Below are 21,848 nucleotides of genomic sequence, written 5' to 3'. Positions count from 1 at the left end.
CTGAGGGATCCATTGTCTGCAGTAAGACGTGAGGCCTATAAAAGCCCGCACCTCCTTTTGTGTCCTGGGTGGTAACATACTGGCAGTCAACTGGATGCGATCGGGCGTTAGCTGTCTCCCCCATTTGGACAGCAAGTGGCCTAAGTAAACAACTTGCTGAACACAGAATTGCAGCTTCGAAGGGGATACCTTGTGCCCCTTGTCAGCCAGGAAATGTAAAACCGTCAGTGACGCTAGTTCACATTCAGGTTCACTTCGGGCGGTGATCAGTAGATCATCGACATACTGTAATAGGGCAGTGTTTTCAGGCATGTGTATACTGTTGAGTTGTCTTTTCAGTGCTTGGCTATAGATGCTGGGGCTTTCTGTGAATCCTTGAGGTGCGTGTGCAAATTTGAAGCTTCGTCCATTCAAACAGAAACCGAAAAGGTATTGGCTTTCCGGATCAATAGGGACACTAAAGAAGGCGTTCTTAAGATCAATAACAGTAAAGAACGTTGCTTCAGAATCAATAGCTGTCAAAAGAGATGAGATATCTGGGACCACAGGGTACTGTGGTACAATGCATTTATTCAATTCGCGCAAATCAATAACCAATCGGTAAACTGGTGGTGCATTGGGATCTGTACGTTTAAGAATTGGAATGATAGGTGAATTACATAAATTCGAGTTAGTTTCTACAACCACTCCTTGTGCAATGAGCTCTTCAATGATTTTCAGTAAAGCCACTACAGCATCGGGGGGTAATTTGTATTGTCGAATACGTGGTAAGACAACACCTGGCTTGAGTGTGACTCGATACGGTGTAATGTGCATACAACCTACATCAGTGGGGCCTTGCGCCCATAAATGTGCAGGTACATTCTGTAATCGGGGATCAATATCTCTCAGTACATAGTGACCTTTAAAGTCACGTAGAAACAACCGTACTCCTTCCGGAGAACAGCAAATAACAGCTCCTAGAGCTTTCAGAGTCTTGATACCTAACAAGTTTTCTGGACATGACTTTGTGAGCAGTAAATCTGTAGTACGTGTTAAGGGACCAACTGCAAGGGGAAGTGGTTGCGATACTTCATTAATAATAGGCTTACCTGAAAAACCAAGGGAAACATTCTGTGAGCCTGAGAGGGGTGCCCCTGGGACTTCGTCATGACTTATCGTTGTACGGCTTGCCCCTGTGTCAATTAAAAACTTTCTGTCTTTCCCTAATACTTGACTGTGTACATAAGGACCCTCTTGATCTACAGGAACCTCAATAAGGGGCAAGCCAACTTCCCTCTCTAGGCTGTTTCATGTGTATCGCTGATAATCGGGATAATCAGTCTGGGCATACTGGTACATCTGCTGTGATGCATGTTGAGTTGCAGCAATCGGTTGGGGTTGTGGCACCGCTACTGTCTGTACTGTCTGTTGTGAGGCTTGCATAGGCTGAATATTCTGTGGTACCTGTTGTTGGACCTGGTCCTGTCTAGGAGGACGCGGTCTCTCTTTAGTCTTTCCAGTGAGTATGTTATGTTTCAAAACTGCACAATCGTTTATATAATGACCTGGCTGTTTGCAATAGTTGCATGTCCCCTTAACAGGAGCTGTTGTATTATTAGACAGTGTTGTGCCCTTTTTCTGACCGTCAGCTGGAACTGACTGAGCAACTAACATTTTCATTTTCGTGTCTTTCATGCGTCTCTGTTCGTGTTCGTGTTCCTCTCTAATTCTATTCTGGTGGTACTGTAACATTTGTAACATTTGTGAAGGCGTATTTGCTTGCCATGTGCTCTCGACTTTCTGTACCCGATTCTTAACTTGGGGCAGGGAATTTTCGACTAACTTTGTTACGAAAAGATGTGGATATGACTCGCTACTTACCTTCAGGCCACTATTAATACCAAAACATTTCTCAAATCGGGAATAAAAGTCACTAGTGTCTTCATCGGGTTTCTGTTTACAGGCTGAGATTGCATCCCAGTCCTCCTTTTTAGTTGCTAATAAACGTGGCAATACTTGTACTAACAATCCTGGTAATGCTTTAGATTTGTCCCCAAGCCCTGTTCCTGGGGTACGAGTCTTTTCTTCGTTTTCTAATGCAGCCCAATCAATTTTTTGGTCTCCGACCTCCCAATCTTTTTCTTTGAGTTTCTCGTAAATACCGGCAGGCATTAATACTTTTAATATTTTCATAATGTCGGGGTAGGTATAATCCCCCATGAGTAACATGTCTTTAATTTCACGGTGGAAACCTGCTGGGTCTTTATCGTGACTGGGCACTAATTTCTTCATTTCTAACAGTTCCATTTTCGTTATGGGCGTGTACACAAACACGCGTCTAAGGGTATTATCAGCATTCTGGACTGGATGCACTTCTCGCAAGGGGTTCTGTCTGTCCATGTAATACATTTTTCTTTCTACAGATGGAGCTGGAACAAACCGTGTATTCAGAAAAGTATTATACCTGTGTCGATGTTCTAGAATTACTTTAATCAAGTCAGTACCTAGACCTCTCCATTGTGGTGAGAGTAGTTCTATTAAAATATCAGGTAAGGGACCTGGATCAGAATGTTGGCCTTTGAATAATGTAATGAGATGTTGAACCATATATATACCAGCTAATTTCTGTTCATCAGGGGAAAGGTTTAAAAAAGTCTGCACTAAACCAGCATCACTATATTTATCAGGATCGTCAGTCCATTGTACGGCTGACCTGGCCAGTTCTTGTTCATCCATGGAATTGAGTACATGGTACCCCATGCGTTCTTGAAGTATTCTATCGGTAGCCTGGAATCGGTGTTCGGGGGTTTTTGGATTTGACATGGCAGCTTGAAAGATTCTTTTACTTTCCGGACGTACCGGACGCATTGAATTATTATAGGGTCTTCCCTTACCTACATATGCTATCATTTCTCTAGCTGGTAATTGTGATTGTCCTGTTGCCGTTTCTGGTGTTTCCTCCTCTCCTGAGGATTCGACCTTGTCTGAATCTATCTCTGGTTCTGGCTGTCTTCTTTCATGTATTTTTATTACTGCATTTCTGATCCTTCGGTACATGTTTTCTATACAACTCTGTTTATCATGTTTCCCATCGGCTATATTCTGACCCCATTTATTGAGTGCTTTCATTTCTTCCTGGTCTACACCAGGCCTATCTTGTTCTCTTATTAGGCAGTTTATGAAAAACCGTAATATCTTGCCTTGAGTGTCAACTTTCTGGAAAGCCATGGCCTCGCCAATACTTTCAGGGCCTTCCCCCGTTTGAACAAAACGATATATTCTGACTAGATGATCAACCATTCCTGGTAGTAACAATAAAAAGTTGGTAACTCGTCGTAATCGTACTGATGCGAGCATCATTCTGTCGTCTTTACCGGGTACTGGATCATATCTACAGTCTGAGAGACGTTCCTTAAATATGTCATAATCGACTGATTGAGGTGTACGTTGTTGCGCTAAATCCCTATAAGTCAGTCTATGTGTTGGCGGCGGTGTTTGAAAACCTGTCGTACCTCCCGAAATGCCAGGACCAAAAGGGTTTGATGAGTGTATGATCGGAAGAATAGGTGCAGGAAGGGTTGGGGGAACAGGTGCAGGAGGTGGAACGGGAGAAGGAGTTCGTTGCGGAGGTGGGAGTAGATGATTTCGGGGTGGAGTACCATCAGCGGGTAGTGGTTGAGCATGTGGATTTGTATACGCAGGAGCTACGTCGTCTAGATAGGAAGAAAGGAATATGTCCTTTGTGGTCTTGTGATGTACTTTAGTCGGGAGCAAGGGAGGGGGCAGATCCTTCGGTATTTCCGGAGTGGCCTTAGGTAAACCCTCGGCCAGCAAAGGATACATACCATTCATAAGAGTGTTCCGTTGTCGGTCTACTTGTTCTGCTTTTACTCGTATCCCCTTATCAACTAATACGTTTTCTTGGGCTTTGTCTGAATCCTCTTTACTTTTCTCTGCTTTTCTGAGTGCTTTCTCTGTGCGTCTGTGCGATTCTTTACGCCATAGTTCAATGGCGTCTTTCTGTGACTGTCTGGCTTTCTTTTTCCATAACGCTTCCTCTACTCTCATGATGCACTCGGCATCCCATGTCCCCGTGGCGGGCCATCTTTGATTCTCTGCTAAATCTTTAGTATAGTCTACCCACAAATCGAGATATAATACAGCATCTAGGCCGTGTTTGTGGTACATAAAGTGCCCTGGAGTGTCCCTAGGCGGAACAGGCACTGCTTCTTCTAGAATCCCTTTTCTAGTTCCTATCTGTCTTAGTTTAGAGAACAGCGGCATGTTTCAGTCGTGCTACTCTGGGCTTGATACTTACTCGAACTTGGACACCACTAATACAGTAAACACAATAATGCAGATCGAACAATCACTCATACCACGACATTAAAACATACTAAAACATTTCAGAGCGAACAATAATGATTAGAATAAAACTAATTAATTTCATACTGGATATACTGCTAAACAGTACAGATACACCGCTAAACAGTGCAGACCGGGTCTGCGTACCCAAACCCGTCTTGACCGGCACAAATTAATGCGCTCGTCTAGATGCGTCCCCAGCAACGGTACTCACCGGGAAGCACGGAACAGAAGGCCTCGGAAACTCGACACTGGACTGGACTCGACTGGACTCGACTCGGGACGTAAGTACTTCGGAACTGGTGGGCCTCCGGATACCTCGGACTTTGCTCTCTCAGCTAGGCTCTGGTCGGGATCCTCCGCACTCCTCACCGCCTCGTCTGGGTGTCGATCGCAGCCTCAGTCACCTCCGTTGGCCTGAGGGAGATACAGGAAATCCTGCGGGTACGCGTAGTTGTCCGTCAGCGCTGTGGCAGGGGACCGGGCCTGCAACGCACCGCCGGCGCGTGGGGTGGGGGAGGGGTCCCTATTCGGGCGCCAAATTATGTGGTAAATTTTAATTACCTATACTTAATTTATGCGGTAAAGTTCAATAAGAATAACTCAGTCAAAATAAGAAGGCAGAGTCCGTGGTATCTGAGGGTTAAAAGGGGTTTTATTCCTTAAAAAGGAATTGGTTCGAACCAATGGTAGCATGACCCATCACCACGAGGGTTCAGGGTAGGAATTGCAATGGACATGTACAATGATTTATTAACAAGTAATCATATATATAGTCATTTCATACAGTAACATTGAATGCAGAAGGCGTAACAGCTGAGAGAAACGAGATAAGAACAGAAATACGTAACAGAAGGCGTGCACTAGGGTGTACACGGAGGTGTGTGTGCTAGAAACGTCACATAAAGGTGTCATAAAAGGGTGGATCCCTGGAAGGATCCTGCAGAGTCAGCAAAAACAGGTGGCAGAGATGCGCGCGCAGCAGCATGACGTATGATTGACGTGTAACTGGAGGGTGAAGGGGACTTGACATTTAGCCCTACATGTGGAGACAGAAGTCTGGAGTGTCAGAACAACCTAATCCCAAATCATATCTAATATCTTGTGTTTGAGGAACTGTATTATCTAAAAGGAAAGGTCTCTCGGGCAGAGGCTATTCTATACTGACTGCTAATGCGTGCATATGTGACTACGTGTCTACATGAGATGTGAGGGGCCATGGGCCTACCATGGTAACGGAAGCTATGAATTACTTGCATGGAGACAGTGAGGCCGGGCCCTTTGCTCTGCAGCTGGGAAGGATGTTTACCTAAACTACTAGACAGGAATGTATTTTTCGAGGAGCGGAGCAGATAACTTGAAGGCTGAATACGGTCTTGGCAAGCAAGGCTGGCCGAGCCTGGCACAGCTCGCCGCGCAGGGAGTAAGTCAAGGGTCAGAAAGCAGCAGGCTGCGGTTTTCAGAGGCAGAAGGCAGGAGGAGGCTCGATGGCAGAAATCAGGGCCTAACTCGCCAGAGCTAGAAATCATGAAAGTGCACCACATAAAGACGTTGGCAAGGTACACTTAGGAACGGAATATCTGACCCATTCATGGTGGATCTGAAAGAGGACATGTTAACGTTGGACGCAAATGTATTTGCGTCTTCATAGCTGGCTGTGGAGGGAACTTACATGTACTAGAAGCATGTACATGGAGCCGTTGGGGTCTACGATAGGGGACACAATTGACCATAAAAATTCATATTACCTCAATAAGTTGTCTGCGTGTAAGCAGAAGAAAGATGAAACGGTGTCTGATTTCTTCACCAGGTTTGAAGAAACATTTGTCGACCACAGTGGTCAAGATATGAGTACAGAAGGTGGTCAGCGACTGTTCGTCGATAAATTCGTGCACAATCTACTTCCAGATTTATTTAAGATAGTTGAAGGATTCAGAGAGTTCATGGGCAGTTTCTTCTTCAGCACAGATATTGGCTAATGCACAGTATTATGAAAATAGAGACAAAGATGAGAAAGATAGAGCAGAAAAGAAAACTAAAGAGTTGAAAACGAAGGTCTTGTTACAGCAAGCATATCCGCCACGTTGTGGTAGCGGCCAGGGTAATGGTGGTCAGAATAACTATCAGAATAATTATCAACAACCTCAACAGTTTCAAAAGCCAAGAGTAGAGTATATTCAGCCACGCGCTCCTGTGGGTCCCAATCAGTGTTCGTATTGCAAGGAAGAGGGCCATTTTAAGTATAGTTGCCCTATCCTGTTACAGCGCGCAAATGGTGTGTCAAACACAAGAGGTAGAGGTGTTCAGCAAACACCTAGAGGTAGAGGACGCGGAAACGTCCCTCAGAATGCACGCTCCTTTCCACCTCAAAATTCTATGAATAGGTTTGATCAGCAGAATAACGCATCTGGTAGGACAGCACAGTACTATACTGATGATTACTATGCAGAAGATGAGTATATGGAAGGTAATGATTGCTAGGACAGCCATAGACAAAGAGAGGGAGTTGTTTCAGTTCCAGTAGATCAGAGTGGACCATACGTTGAGGTGATTACATCAGGTATGTCGAGACCTTTTCTGTTGGATACTGGTACTACAAAGAGTTCTATGATGCACTCAAAACTCCCTGGAGCACCTTTGTCTGGCGAAATGAATGTTTCTGTAGGTTTTTCTGGCGTCCCGGTTAGGAACCCGATTTCTAGTCCTATGTCCCTGTCTGTTGGTCCTTGTGAATTCGAAGCACCCCTTATTCTGACAACAGGTTGCGGTGAGAACTTGTTGGGATTGGACCTGTTAAAAAGATTGTATGCGACTTTGTACTGTTCCCCTTCGGGAGTACAACTTACACTAGGTAAGGAAGTGGTTTCTCCAATGTATTTGTCAAGGGACGAATTTCCGACAGAATTGTCATCTCTACCTAATATTCTTTGGGCTACTGGTCCTAACGATGTGGGTCTCTTGGAAATACCACCATATGTTGTGACATTAAAAGCTAATGTTAAGATGCCACGAATTCCCCAATACAAAATTTCTGGTGAAGGTGAAAAAGCGTTGTTAGCGATCATTTATGATCTGATTGAAAAAGATGTGATTAAAGAGACAAGAGGCAACGTTTGCAATAGTCCTGTTCTGCCTGTTTTGAAACAAACTGATCCCTCTCAGCCACCTGTGCACAGATTTGTGATTGATCTTAGAGAGGTCAATAAAATAGTTGTGCCACAATTTCCAGTTGTTCCTGACATTACTGCCCTATTGACTATGATTCCAGCCTCTGCAACCTGGTTTTCGGTGATTGACTTGAAGAATGCTTTCTTCAGCATCCCGATTGCCGAGGAGAGTAGGGATATTTTTGGCTTCAGTTTAGGAGGACGAAGCTTCCGCTTTAAACGCGCTCCCCAGGGCTACTGTGAAAGTCCATCAATATATAGTCAAGCTCTAAAAACACAGCTTGATACGATTGTTTTACCTGAAGGCGCTACCCTCATTCAGTGTGTCGATGACTTGCTTGTTGCTGCAGATTCTGAGGAAATCTGTAAAGAAGCCACGTTGTCTGTGTTACGTCATTTGTGTGATCTGCATCACAAAGTGTCTCTCTCAAAATTACAATATTGTCGACAAGAAGTGACCTACTTAGGTCATCTCTTATCGAAGGAGGGAAGGAAACTGACCCCAGAAAGAATTCAGGCAATAGCAAAATTAAGTGTGCCAAGAACACAGAGAGAAGTGCGCGCTTTCTTGGGTATTACATCGTACTGTAGACAGTGGATTCCAAATTTTTCTTTATTGGCCAAACCCTTGGTGGCATTAACGTGTAAAGATACACCCAATCCCGTGCCTTGGTCTGAAGAGTGTCAGAAAAGTTTTTCTGAATTGCGCACAGCATTATGTTCGGCTCCTGTGTTGGGTTCCCCCAACTACAGTAAGCCCTTTACATTGTATGTCCATGAGAAAGAAGGTTGTGCATTATCGGTGTTGACACAGTTGTTTGGAGACAAGCAGCGTCCATGTGCATATTTTTCGTCGACTTTGGATCCAGTAGCTAAAGCATTGCCAAGTTGTTTAAGAGCAACAGCAGCTGCTTCTATTCGACAGTCTGCTGGTTTAGTGATGAATAACATGTTAGTGGTCATGGTTCCACATGCAGTGGACACGTTATTGAACAGAACCAAGACACAGCACTTAACTAGTGCTCGATTGTCTGGTTACGAACTGACCTTGGTAGCGAGCCATGTGCACATCAAAAGATGCAGCACACTAAACCCAGCCACGTTATTGCCAATTCCAGTTGAGACAGAGAATGCTGAAGAGCAGCATGATTGTTTTCTTAGAACAGAAGAAGAAACGAAAGGGAGAATAGACCTCCAAGATACTCCTCTTGTTGAATGCGATGGTACCTTATGGGTGGATGGTTCATGCTTCAAGCTTCCGAATGGTGACACGACTGCAGCATATGCTGTCACCACTTTGCATACAATCGTTGAAGCTGCACGTATTCCACATAACTCAGCTCAAGCAGCAGAATTGATTGCACTTACAAGGGCGTGTGTGTTGTCAAAAGGAATGAAAGTAAATGTGTACACTGACAGTCAGAATGCATTTGGTGTGGCTCATAGTTTTGGACGTCTGTGGCGCAAACGTGGGTTTCTGACTTCGCATGGAGCCAAGATCCAGCATGGTCAGTTGGTGAATGAACTTCTTGAATCACTGACTTTGCCTCTACAAGTTGCGATTGTGAAATGTAGTGCTCACAAGAAGGTGACTGTTGGACAGGCCCCATGAAGGGCTCGCTCCCTCCCCGCATGACAGGGCCCCGACACCGGCCCTCCAGGTGCTACCCACAGAAGCAACCCGCAACCCGTCCCCTACGGGACGCCTGCTCCCGGATATCTCGGTATCACTGGCCCGGGCCACCGTCAGCACCATCGCCCGGCCCAGCCGCCATCTTAGACACTGCACCACGAGGCCGCGTGGCCTCAGCTCAACCCCAACCCTGGGCCTGGCCAGGCCCCGACATCCCGGCACCACCATCCACCCAGGAGGTGAACGGACCACTTAACAGGTCAAGGGGAGAAAGAAGTGTCGATGGCTCCCCCCGCCAGGTGCCGATCGCCCCCAGCCTCCCCGGGCGCTGGCTCCACCCCCCTGCTGGGTGTCTGGACTCCCTCATCCCGGACCTCCCGACCTCCAAGTGCGAGGGTCCGGACATCAAAGGGCGCCAGACCTATAACTGAGGCAGCTCCAGAGCAGGAAGGCAGTTGTATCCTGGAGTCGAGAGACACCGTGAAGAACTCATCCTTGACGGACTGCTGGCGCTGCCGCAGCCCTGCCTTGTGAACTATCGTCCTGCCTGCTGGCGCTGCCGCGGCCTTCTGCAACCTTCATCCTCGTGGGACCTGCCGGCGCTGCCGCGGCCCATTGTAACCGTCATCCTCGTGGGGACCTGCTGGCGCTGCCGCGGCCCGTTGCTACCTACGACCTCCTCGGGGCCTGCTGGCGCTGCCGCGGCCCGACCTGCCTGACCGCCGAGCTCGAGGATTGTGAGCTACCCACCGTCTCATCTGAATACTCGATTGGTAACAAGACTGTCCCGCTACCCCCTTCCCCTTCCAAGAGACTAGAATTGAGAGGACCCTCGCGTCCTGATCTCACTGTACCGTACCACCGTACTTTAAGACCTGCATATAAAGAACGTTAACCTTATCCTTGTGTGGTATCCATCTGTGGGGGGGAAGTTACTTGTCTGTACGATCGCTGGAGACGGCCCTCACCGGAGGCCTCTCCCCTTGTCCTCGGCCGACCCTCCAGGTCCCTGTCTAACATTGGTGGCAGCGGTGGGATCCGAACCAACGCGTAATCGTACAGAGAGTAACTCACCCTACGACTAAACCACAATGACGACCAAAGAGAGCGGATCTACAGAAGAATTCCAGATGGAAAAGCTAGAAGAGTACAGCCACCGAGAGCTAAAACAATTTTGTATAGAACTGGGCATTGCTACCACCGGTCTGAGCACGAAAGACGACTTCAAACACGCCCTAGAATCCTGGGCAGAAACAAATGCCGCCGGACCCCGGGACCAAAACATCGAAGCACCAGAGACAAACACCACTCTGACGGAAGAAAGGAGAACGGGTCTCTCCCGGGAAGAGATCCAAGAATGAGAAAAAAGCAGACTACACGAATTAGAGTTGGCACGACTCAAGTTGGACGGAGAGCTGAAACTGGCGGAACAAAAGATAAACTTAGAACACTTACGGCTCCGAGAAGAACGGGAAGAAAAGCAAAGACAGAGAGAACTCGAAGAAAAAAGACTGGCATACGAACACGAGTGCAAGTTAGCAGAGATAGAAATGCGGAAACAGAACAAAGAACTAGGGGTGCCCGAGCAACCACGCACCCCAGGCGCTACCGAACCAAAGGTCCACATCCCCAAAGATGTGGTCCGTGAATATTATCGGAACGACGACATACAGCAGTGGTTCAAGGCCTACGAGATCGCCATGACCTCCCATTGGATCGATCGAAGTGACTGGGGAGCCGGTCTATGGGGGAGGTTCGTCAATGAAGGCCGCGATGCCCTGCTGCAGCTCCCGGACCATCAAATGACGTCCTATGACCACATGAAGGCTGCCCTCCTCACTCGATATGGGCTTACGCCCGAGATGTACCGCCAGAGGTTCCGCGACTGCACCCGGATCCCGGGTACAACTTGGGTAGAATATGTGAACTATTTTAGCCGAGCCTTCGAGGGATGGATCAAGGGTAGCCACGTGACAACCTACGAGCAGCTCTTCAACCTCATTGTGTGGGAGCACCTCTCCAACAACTGCTTCGTCGAGCTCCGACAGCACCTCCTGGACAGTAAATTGACTGAACCACGGCAGCTCGCCGCTGAGGCTGACCGATGGGAAAGCACCCGAGTGGCCCGGAGTGGGCCAAACGAGCAGAACAGAACCAACCAAGGTCCTCATCGTCCCCGAGGAGGAGGAGGAGGAGGCCAGGGCCGGGGCAGAGAAGCCGTCCCGGCCGCTCCCGCTAACAACACCCCGGCCGGCCGGGGCAACCCCCCGATGCGCCCGGGGTTCCGAGCCAATGTTACTTGTCACCGATGCCAGCGAATGGGCCACTATGCCAGTGACCCGAACTGCCCAAAGAACCAGACTCCCAGGCCCCGCCAGGTAGCTGCAGCCGCCCTAGGAGAAGAGCAAAACTCCGAAGAGCATGAAGAGTACGAGCAGGAGCAGCCTGAGTGGGAACCTGCCGCCATGGTCCTGGCTTGCCTAGGGTGAAGAGACATGATCCCGCGGGCTCCCCTACCCGCCAACACCAGAAAATACAGCCAGTGGGTGAACATAAATGGGCGTAAGGCCGAAGCCCTACGTGACACGGGGGCCAGTGTGACGGCAGTCCGCTGTCACCTGGTGACCCCAGAGCAGATCCTGCCAAACGTTCTTTGCCCCGTCCGATCGGCCGACAATTCTGAGAGCCTGTGTCGGATGGCCTGCATCCCCTTCGAATGGGGAGGAGTGTCCGGTATGTTAAAAGTGACTGTCCCCGATGATGCCCCCGTGGACTGCCTCCTGGGAAACGATCTCGAGAGTTCCCCGTGGGCGGCCGTTGAAAGAAGAGAGCACCTGGGGATGTTGGGCCTCCCGGACTGGGCGTGTGTAACAACCCGGTCCATGGCAGCCCGCACCATCCCCAGACCTGAAGAACCCGAATGGCCAGCACCTCCTCCCCCGATCGCTCCAGAGGAAGACACCATCCATACCGACCCCCGGAACAAACCCAAGAAGGGCCCGCTCAGCCCCAAGACCTCCCTGACCTGGCTCAGTGGCGTCAAGAAGGGGGACCCACCCAGGAGCAATTCCGGCAAGAGCAAAAGACCTGTCCCTCCCTCGAGGGACTGCGACAGCAAGCGCTCGCCCAGAGCGCGGGAGACACCGCAGGGGCCCACTGGATCTATTGGGACAATGGCCTACTGTACAGCGAACAAAGAATCGCGGAGTTAGGGGCCAGTCGAGTGCTGGTGGTGCCCCTCCGCTTCAGAGACTTCCTTTTGAACTTGGCACATGATGTCCCCCTGGCTGGACACTTGGGGCAAGACAAAACCTACCACCGCCTGGTAACCCACTTTTACTGGCCAAAAATGAGAAATGACGTCTCCAACCACTGCCGGTCCTGCCCCACCTGCCAGGCCAGCGGGAAGAGCGGCCGCAAACTCAAGGCCCCCCTGCAACCATTCCCCGTTGTTACCACCCCGTTCGAAAGGGTGGGAATAGACATTGTGGGGCCCCTGGACCCCCGAACAGCACAAGGGCATCGATTCATCCTGGTCCTGGTAGACCACGCCACCCGCTATCCCGAGGCCGTTCCCCTTCGAACTGTAACCGCACCAGTGGTAGGCCGAGCCTTGATGGGGATCTTCTCTCGAGTGGGCTTCCCCCGGGAGGTCGTCAGCGACCGGGGCACAAACTTTATTTCAAAGCATATGAAATCCCTCTGGCAGCAGTGCGGAGTCACCTACCGATTCACAACCCCCTATCACCCACAAGGAAACGGACTGGTCGAGCGGTTCAACCGCACTCTCAAGGGAATGATCATGGGGCTGGAAGAACCCCTACGCCGCCAGTGGGACGTGCTACTCCCGTGCCTCCTCTTCGCCTACCGAGAAGTCCCCCAGAAGTCCCTCGGCTTCAGCCCCTTCGAACTCCTGTACGGACACCCCGTTCGAGGGCCCCTCAGCCTAGTTAAAGAAGAATGGGAAATGGCCCCCCTGAAGACCCCCCCAGACGTCTACAAGTACCTCCTGACCCTCCGCAATCAGACCAGGCGATTCAGAGAGATCGCCAAAGCCAATCTTGAGGCCAGTCAGGAGGACATGAAGAAATGGTACGATCAACATGCCTCCTCCATCGAGTTCGAGCCCGGTCAGCAAGTATGGGTGATGTCCCCCATTGAACCGTGTGCCCTGCAGGACAAATGGACGGGGCCCTTCAAGGTGGTCGAGCACAAGAGCCCCGTCACCTATCTCATCGACATGGAATCCCCCCGGAACCCCCTCCGGGTCCTCCATGCCAACAGACTCAAACCACACTTCGTAGGCTCGGAGCTCAGCCTACTGATGGCTACAGACAGTGGAGCGGAAGAGGACTCCGAGCCCCTCCCTGACCTACTGAGACCCGTGAAAAAGATGGTTCGGTGGACGGGGTCCGACTCTCCAATGCCCTGACCCCGGAGCAGCGCCAAGACTGTCGGGCCCTCCTGCTGCAATTTGCAAACCTATTTTCCCTCACCCCCGGGGTCACCCCCTGGTGCCTGCACGACGTGGACACTGGGGACAGTCCCCCTATCCAACACCGGGCGTACCGAGTACCAGATCGGGTGCGCACCTGCATCCAGGAAGAAGTCTCCAAGATGCTCGCCCTCGGTGTCATCGAACCCTCGGACAGCCCCTGGGCCAGCCCAGTCGTACTGGTCCCCAAAGCTGCTGTCCCGGGCACCACACCCGAGCTCCGATTCTGCGTCGACTACCGGGGTCTGAATGCTGTCACCCGAACCGACGCTCACCTCATCCCCCGAGCAGATGAACTGGTCGACCGCATGGGGGCTGCCCGCTACCTAAGCATCTTCGACCTGACAGCGGGCTACTGGCAGATCGGCCTCACCCCCAGAGCCCAAGAACGATCCGCCTTCTCTACACCGGATGGTCACTACCATTTCAAAGTGATGCCATTCGGCATGAAAAACGCTCCAGCCACCTTTCAACGCCTTGTGAACCAGGTATTGGCGGGCCTCGAAGAATTCAGCGCCGCCTACTTGGACGATATCGCGGTATACAGCCGCCACTGGGCAGACCACCTCCACCACCTCCGAGAGGTCCTGCAGGCCCTCCAACAGGCCGGCCTCACAATCAAGGCCAGCAAGTGCCAAGTTGGCCAGGGGTCTGTGACCTACCTCGGACACCAAGTGGGAAGCGGTCTGGTGGCCCCCCTCCAGCTCAAGATCGCTGCCATCCAGTCCTGGCAGCCCCCCGTCACCCAGACCGAGGTCCGAGCCTTCTTGGGGCTCACCGGATACTACCGGCGGTTTGTGAAGGACTATGGCAGCATTGTGGGGCCCCTCACGGAACTCACATCCAAGAACAACCCAAAAACAGTCAACTGGACTCCCGACTGTCAAGCGGCCTTCGAGAAGCTGAAGGCTGCCATGTGCACCGCCCCTGTGCTCCAGGCCCCCGACTACAGCCGCGAGTTCATAGTCCAGACTGATGCCTCAGACCATGGCATTGGGGCCGTCCTCTCCCAACTGAACCCCGAGGGAGTCGACCAACCAGTGGCCTTCATCAGCAGACGCCTGCTGGCCCGAGAACAGCGCTGGAGTACCATCGAGCGGGAGGCCTTTGCAGTAGTATGGGCCCTTAAGAAACTCCGGCCCTACCTCTTCGGTACCCACTTCCGGGTGCAAACAGATCATCGCCCCCTGCAATGGTTAATGCAGATGCGGGGGGAGAATCCCAAACTATTGCGATGGTCCATCTCCCTGCAGGGGATGGACTTCACTGTGGAGCATCGCCCTGGTCAAGACCACGCCAACGCGGATGGCCTGTCCCGCTTTTTCCGCCTCGACGAGGAGAGTCCCCATGAGGATGGGTGACTCTCCCCACCTTTTGCTGGGGGGGACGCATGTTGGACAGGCCCCATGAAGGGCTCGCTCCCTCCCCGCATGACAGGGCCCCGACACCGGCCCTCCAGGTGCTACCCACAGAAGCAACCCGCAACCCGTCCCCTACGGGACGCCTGCTCCCGGATATCTCTGTATCACTGGCCCGGGCCACCGTCAGCACCATCGCCCGGCCCAGCCGCCATCTTAGACACTGCACCACGAGGCCGCGTGGCCTCAGCTCGACCCCAACCCTGGGCCTGGCCAGGCCCCGACATCCCGGCACCACCATCCACCCAGGAGGTGAACGGACCACTTAACAGGTCAAGGGGAGAAAGAAGTGTCGATGGCTCCCTCCCGCCAGGTGCCGATCGCCCCCAGCCTCCCCGGGCGCTGGCTCCACCCCCCTGCTGGGTGTCTGGACTCCCTCATCCCGGACCTCCCGACCTCCAAGTGCGAGGGTCCGGACATCAAAGGGCGCCAGACCTATAACTGAGGCAGCTCCAGAGCAGGAAGGCAGTTGTATCCTGGAGTCGAGAGACACCGTGAAGAACTCATCCTTGACGGACTGCTGGCGCTGCCGCAGCCCTGCCTTGTGAACTATCGTCCTGCCTGCTGGCGCTGCCGCGGCCTTCTGCAACCTTCATCCTCGTGGGACCTGCCGGCGCTGCCGCGGCCCGTTGCTACCTACGACCTCCTCGGGGCCTGCTGGCGCTGCCGCGGCCCGACCTGCCTGACCGCCGAGCTCGAGGATTGTGAGCTACCCACCGTCTCATCTGAATACCCGATTGGTAACAAGACTGTCCCGCTACCCCCTTCCCCTTCCAAGAGACTAGAATTGAGAGGACCCTCGCGTCCTGATCTCACTGTACCGTACCACCGTACTTTAAGACCTGCATATAAAGAACGTTAACCTTATCCTTGTGTGGTATCCATCTGTGGGGGGGAAGTTACTTGTCTGTACGATCGCTGGAGACGGCCCTCACCGGAGGCCTCTCCCCTTGTCCTCGGCCGACCCTCCAGGTCCCTGTCTAACAGTGACTGATGATGTTGGTCGTGGAAATGCATTTGCTGATGAAGTCGCAAAAGAAACAGCAAGGAATGTGATGAGCAGAATGTATGTTGCAGGCCCTGCAAGATGGGTTGGTGATGTTGGAATGTGTGAAGACACGGTAGAGAGTGTCAAATCGATCCAATCTGAGGCTACAGAGAAAGAGTTGAACATGTGGAGAGAAAGTACGGGTAGAATGGATGCAAATGGTTGTTGGGTTGAATTGTCAGAGCATCAGAGATGGCTGCTACCCGATGCGTACGTGCTTGCAGTGGTTACAATGGCTCAGGGAATGGCTCATATCAACGAGAAAGGGATTTGCAAGTTGTTGGCTCCAGTATGGCAAAATACTGGAATTCCTAAGTGTGCAGAGAATGTGGTCAAGAATTGCATGGTGTGTCTGAAACACAATCCTGGTAGGGGAACCCCAACTCCAGCTAGTCATTTTGCACCTCCTACGTATCCGTTTGAGGTTTTGCAGCTAGATTTCATCCACATGGAGAGGTGCAACAATTTAAAATACGTACTCGTTGTTGTCTGTGCCTTCTCAAGATGGGTAGAAGCATATCCCCTAAAGGACAATACTGCCTTGTCCACAGCGAAAGCCCTTGTGAAAGAGTTCTTCCCTAGATTTGGAATGCCTAGAATGATCTGGAGTGACAATGGGAGTGAATTTGTGGGTCAAGTGATGAAGAAAGTATGTGAAGGGCTAGGCATTCGACAGAAGTTCCATGCTGCAAATCACCCCCAATCAGCTGGACTAGTAGAATGTTATAATGGCACACTAAAGTTAAAACTAGCCAAGATTCAAGCGAGCACTGGTCTTAAATGGCCTGACGCTCTGCCCTTAGCACTCCTATCCACCAGAATGACCGTGCATTCAAGAGTGAAACTTAGTCCCTATGAAATTGTCTTGGGCCGCCCGGTCATCATATGGGGGGTGCCAAGACCCACCAAGTTCAGTGAAATAGAACACCCTGTTTTGCTTGACTATTTGTACGAATTGACGGCTAAATTGCGTGTTTTACACCAACAGGTCCATGACTCTCTGCCTCCGGTCTCTGAAGCTCCAGGCCATCAAATCGATCCTGGATCCTGGGTGCTGGTAAAGAACTTTCAGCAAACAAAGAACGACCAGCCCAGGTGGACCGGCCCACACCTCGTCCTTCTTTCCACAAGATCAGCTGGTCGGGTGGAAGGAAAGAAGAACTGGATCCACGGGATCCACTGTAAACGGATCCCCCTGCCTCTGCCCTATGACCGGTGGGTCCAGGAAGGTGTCGCCGACTCAGAGACCGATACTGTGCCACGGTTTGTGCCCTTCAGTGATGCTCGTGTAAAAGGAACAATTACTGAACAAGAGAGTGACAATATTTTGCAACCAGCTGTACCACCATCAGCCTGATTGGACACTACAGAACCTGAAGTCTTGTTTCAAGACCATACAATACCAGGAAAACAACGGTATAATCTGAGGCCGAGAAATACGAACTAATAAAAGTGAACTAATAAAAGTTTTTTTTACAAGTACTAATTTTGAGAGCGCAGCTCTCCCATCTGAGGAACTTGCTTATTTTTGTTTTTCGAACCGCCATCCGGGTTCCGCTGCTAGGGCCGCGATTGCCCAAAGCCTTTGGGGTGCAGCTGATGACGTTAGGTCGACAGTTCTGGTTGGTCTAAGGGAGTTGCCCTGGATCAACAGAAGCATTCCTTAGCAGAATCAACCTCCCATCGCGGGCAGCATTGTAGAGAGGATGGAGTTTTTCAAGATGGAGAGACCTGCCAAAACTGTGAACTTTAAGGCCAGAATATGTGGATTAATGACAAAGAAACGTTTTTTATTATTATGCATTTTCCTGTTATTCAGTGCAATAATGTTTTTAGTAGGATATGTATTATTTTCTTTACAAGCGACATTTGCACCCACTACATCGCCCGTACCTCCTCCTACTGCTTCTTCACATTCTTTTCAACCCCTTCCTGAACATGAGTCAGCTAGGAGATTAGAGTTTATTAATAACTCCTTCATTCAGCTCTTGCACCAACACCAACTAGTAATGAACATGACTAACTGTTGGGTGTGTGGTCTCATGCCCCACACAACGGATAAAGGTATCCCTTACTTGGTCCTGCCATTCAGCCACAATGGTTCTGTATGGGCATACAGAACAATGTTCATTTATGCACATGAAGTCTACCCCCTACGTTCTGTAACAGACAATCCTAAGAATAGTGCTCTAGTTAAGGGTATAGTAGATATGATTAAGGAAGATATTTCCTATGAGACTATTCCAAGAGATGAGACACTAGTATACATAGGATGGAACGTGACCGGATATGGAGCTACTCTGAGTGAGAAACAGCAAGCTAAGAGATCTTCCCCGATTTGGATTGTACCCCATCAGGGTCATCTGTGTCTGCAAGGTACTGGCAAGAATCCCAGAGCTCAGTTAGGGAAGAGTGTCTGTACTGAAACGTATGTTTTTGCATCTCAGACTTCCCCTTCGTTTTTAGCAGCTAAGGGTACCTATTTCATCTGCCATGATAGAGCCTATACATGGTTGCCCCCTGACTTTTCGGGCACATGTTTTGTTTCGTTCCTGTTGCCTCCCACCTACACAGCAGCGGCAGATTACCATAAGACAAGGATAGTTAGAGGTGTCTTGAGTAAAGAAGACACTGCAGGACAAGAATTTGGGGATTTCGTAAAGGGTTTTCTGCCGTTCTGGGGACCGATGGTTAACAGCAGAAACAGAAGGCAATTAGCAAGGGTGGTTGAATCCACCGTAATTGAAACTGCTGGTGCCCTTAGTAACTTGACTGCTGAGCTCCAGTCGGACCGTCTTATGACCCTTCAGAACAGGGTCGCATTAGATGTCATACTTGCAGACTGAGGTGGGGTATGTAAATTGATCCAATCGAGTTGCTGTGTTTTCATTCCAGATAACGCTCCAACAGTGTAAAAGGCCATCTCCAAATTGCATAAGATCTCCGAATCTATTCATGTGGATAAAGGAGATTGGTCTTTTATGGGATGGTTCTGGGAACTGGTATCCGGCTGGGGATGGAAAATTCTGATGGTCATTGGGATGGTCTTAGCCATTCTTTTCCTGTTCTGTCTGTGCGTGCAGTGTGCTCCTGCAATATGTAGCCTCTGTGCTACATCATGTGTAAGGAAGCCTGTGTCAAAAGATGAACTGAGTACCAGAATGATGTTACAGCAACATCTCAATGACTTTAGGAATATAGACCTGGACTCAGATTAGCATGAGATTAGGTTAAATTGCCTATGTAAGGGCAAAAGGAGGGTTTGTGGTTCTGAAAATTCTGGACTCGTGCAACAAATTTTGTCGTAATATGACGATTTTTATATCAAAATACCGATAATGGCTAGTACACTATGTACACGCATTTGCGTCATATCAAAGTGGCGATTTCACCTCTAAATCGCCATTCTCGTCCTGAACCCTTGGCTTTCATTTTATGCACGGCAGCCATTTTGTGAGTTGCCCTTCACATAGGCTTGTAACTGCAGCTGAATTCGATATCAAAGGACACATACACCTTAATTGACTTTCCTATAACCTGGGCAAGCTGGAACCATTGCCCCAGGCCAAACCTGTTTGGTCAGTCCCTCTCCCAGTGGCCGAACGAGATAGCATCAAAGCACAACAGGCCATAAACTGTTCCCATCGCACACACACCCCGCCCAAATCTTGCTCACACCTGGCCCTGCTCTTTTCTCTTCTTTCCCTTTATGATGAGGAGGAGCCCGGTTTTATTGGGGGTACACCGATATCTGATGAAAATGCTGGGCCTTGCCGGGTAATTTGCTGTGGGCTGGACGAACTGAAATGTGGACTTGTCATCATGACTCTGCCTTTTTCTTTGTAGTAAAAATATGTGAATAGCCCACTGTAAATCTAAGAATGTTTGCACTGTAAATCTAAGAATGTTTGCCTGAAGCTTAATATTTTGTATAAAAAGAGAAGCCTGGCTCTGTAATGTGGAGCAGTCTCCTGAGAATATACACACCGTGCTGTTGTACTTCTAGGACGCTTGTTACTTGGTTGCAGCCAATAAATTCGATCTTGACTTCACCTAGAAGACTCTGGTTTCTGTGTCTGAATCAGGAAAGTACTCAAGGTCTTTGGGTGTTGTCCCTGGCACCGCTGGGTTACCGGATCAGTACCGGTTCTGAAAAACCCAGTACCTCATCACGGCGTCGAGGGGGCTCGGAGTCGATGCGATCAGCGGCGATGCAGACACAGGGTCACTTGGAGCTGGAGCCGAACTCGCTACTCACTGGCGTCGCTACTGGCGTCGATCGGGCCTGGCGGCCGGCGTCGAGGAAGCGGAACACTGGAGCCGTTACTCACGATGTCGAGCTGGATTCGGCGGCGTCCGAGATTGCTGGATTCTTTCAGAGGCGCTGGATTCACAGGTTCCAGCAAACAGTACTTTAAGCAGATGAAGTCCTTTAGCCCTGTGACTTCAACAGGAGGCTGGAACTCTTCCAGCCCTTGGAGATTTTCTTTAGCAAAGTTTGAGAGTACACACACAGTTCCTCTCTCCTGGTTCCTTGACAAAAATAAAGAAGCACTGCAGGATTCCCCCCAGCAAACAGTCCTTGGATCAGCAGGCTTCTTGTCCTTGGTTTCAGGGTTCCTTGTCAGAAGTGATCTAAATTCTTGGTTCAGGGGTCCTTCTCTTATACCCCTTTTTGGCTTTGATCCCTTTGTCCATGCAGGGGAATTTCCCCACATCCTGGGTTTGTTGTGGGTGTAGCCAGGCAGAGGCACCTGGCCTATTCACTGTGCAGGGCAGAGTCCTCAGCCGCTCAGTAGGAGGTGGAGCCAGTATTGTCACTGGCAGGAGCAGAGCTATTGGCCTCCCGGTAGGAGGTGGGGCCAGGATCGTCCCTGGCAGGCACAGAGCCATCAGTCGCCTGGCAGGAGGTGGAGCCAGCATTGTATCAGGCAGGGCAGGCTATCAGGAACTACTCTCCCCCTACTCTCAATGCAAATGTCCCACTCATCCCACACTGACTCATTCAGACCTCTGGAGCCACCCAGCTCCTGTCACACACACACCAACCCAGCAGAAACCAGAAATAGTTAGACAAGAAAATAGCCACTTTCTAAAAGGGCTATTTTCAAACCCGGAGTCCAAAAACCATCCACACAGATGGATGCGTTATTAAACCCCGAGTTCAGGGATACCAAACTGGACATTGCACCATGCTCCCCGAGCCAGCTAGGATTATAGCATTAATAACCCTGGCAGCCCATTCTAACTAATGGAGAGCAGGTTACCTTGCAACAGTGAAAAACGAATAGGGCTGTAATTAACTATTAGGACATGCCAACTTGGTCAGGCTTGTCCTACCTTATACTTACAATGCACCCTGCCCACAGACCTACCATAGGGGTGACTAATATGAAGTTAAGGGAAGGTTTAGGGACTGGCAAGTAGGTGTACTTGCGCAGTCAGCGTGACAGTACCAGACTGCACGTGGGTCTAGCAATGGCAGACCCTTAGACATACTTTTACTAGGCCGCTCTTGTGGGTGGCACAACATGTGCTGCAAGCCCACGAGCAGCATTTGTATTTACAAGCCCTGGCACTCCTGGTGCACTAGACTAGGGACTGACAGTAAACCAATTAAGCCAAACATGGAATTCAATCAATACAGTAATTTTACATAGGGAGCACTTGCACTGTGGGACTGATCAGCAGTGGCACAGCGCTCAAAGCATTACACCAGCAAAAACATCGTAAACAGGAG

General features: G+C 50.2%; 1 pseudogene; it reads left to right on the top strand.

Moving 5' to 3' along the window:
- Nucleotides 1-17,814: 17,814 nt before the first annotated feature.
- LOC147700544 (endogenous retrovirus group PABLB member 1 Env polyprotein-like) lies at nt 17,815-19,326 on the top strand (annotated as a pseudogene).
- The last annotated feature ends 2,522 nt before the right edge of the window (nt 19,327-21,848 follow it).

The sequence above is a fragment of the Lissotriton vulgaris genome, chromosome 7 (genome assembly GCF_964263255.1).
Source record: "Lissotriton vulgaris chromosome 7, aLisVul1.2, whole genome shotgun sequence".
NCBI classification, from domain to species: Eukaryota; Metazoa; Chordata; class Amphibia; order Caudata; family Salamandridae; genus Lissotriton; species Lissotriton vulgaris.
The sequence above is the reverse complement of the archived record's forward strand: the minus strand, read 5'-3'. Positions and strand labels throughout refer to the sequence as shown.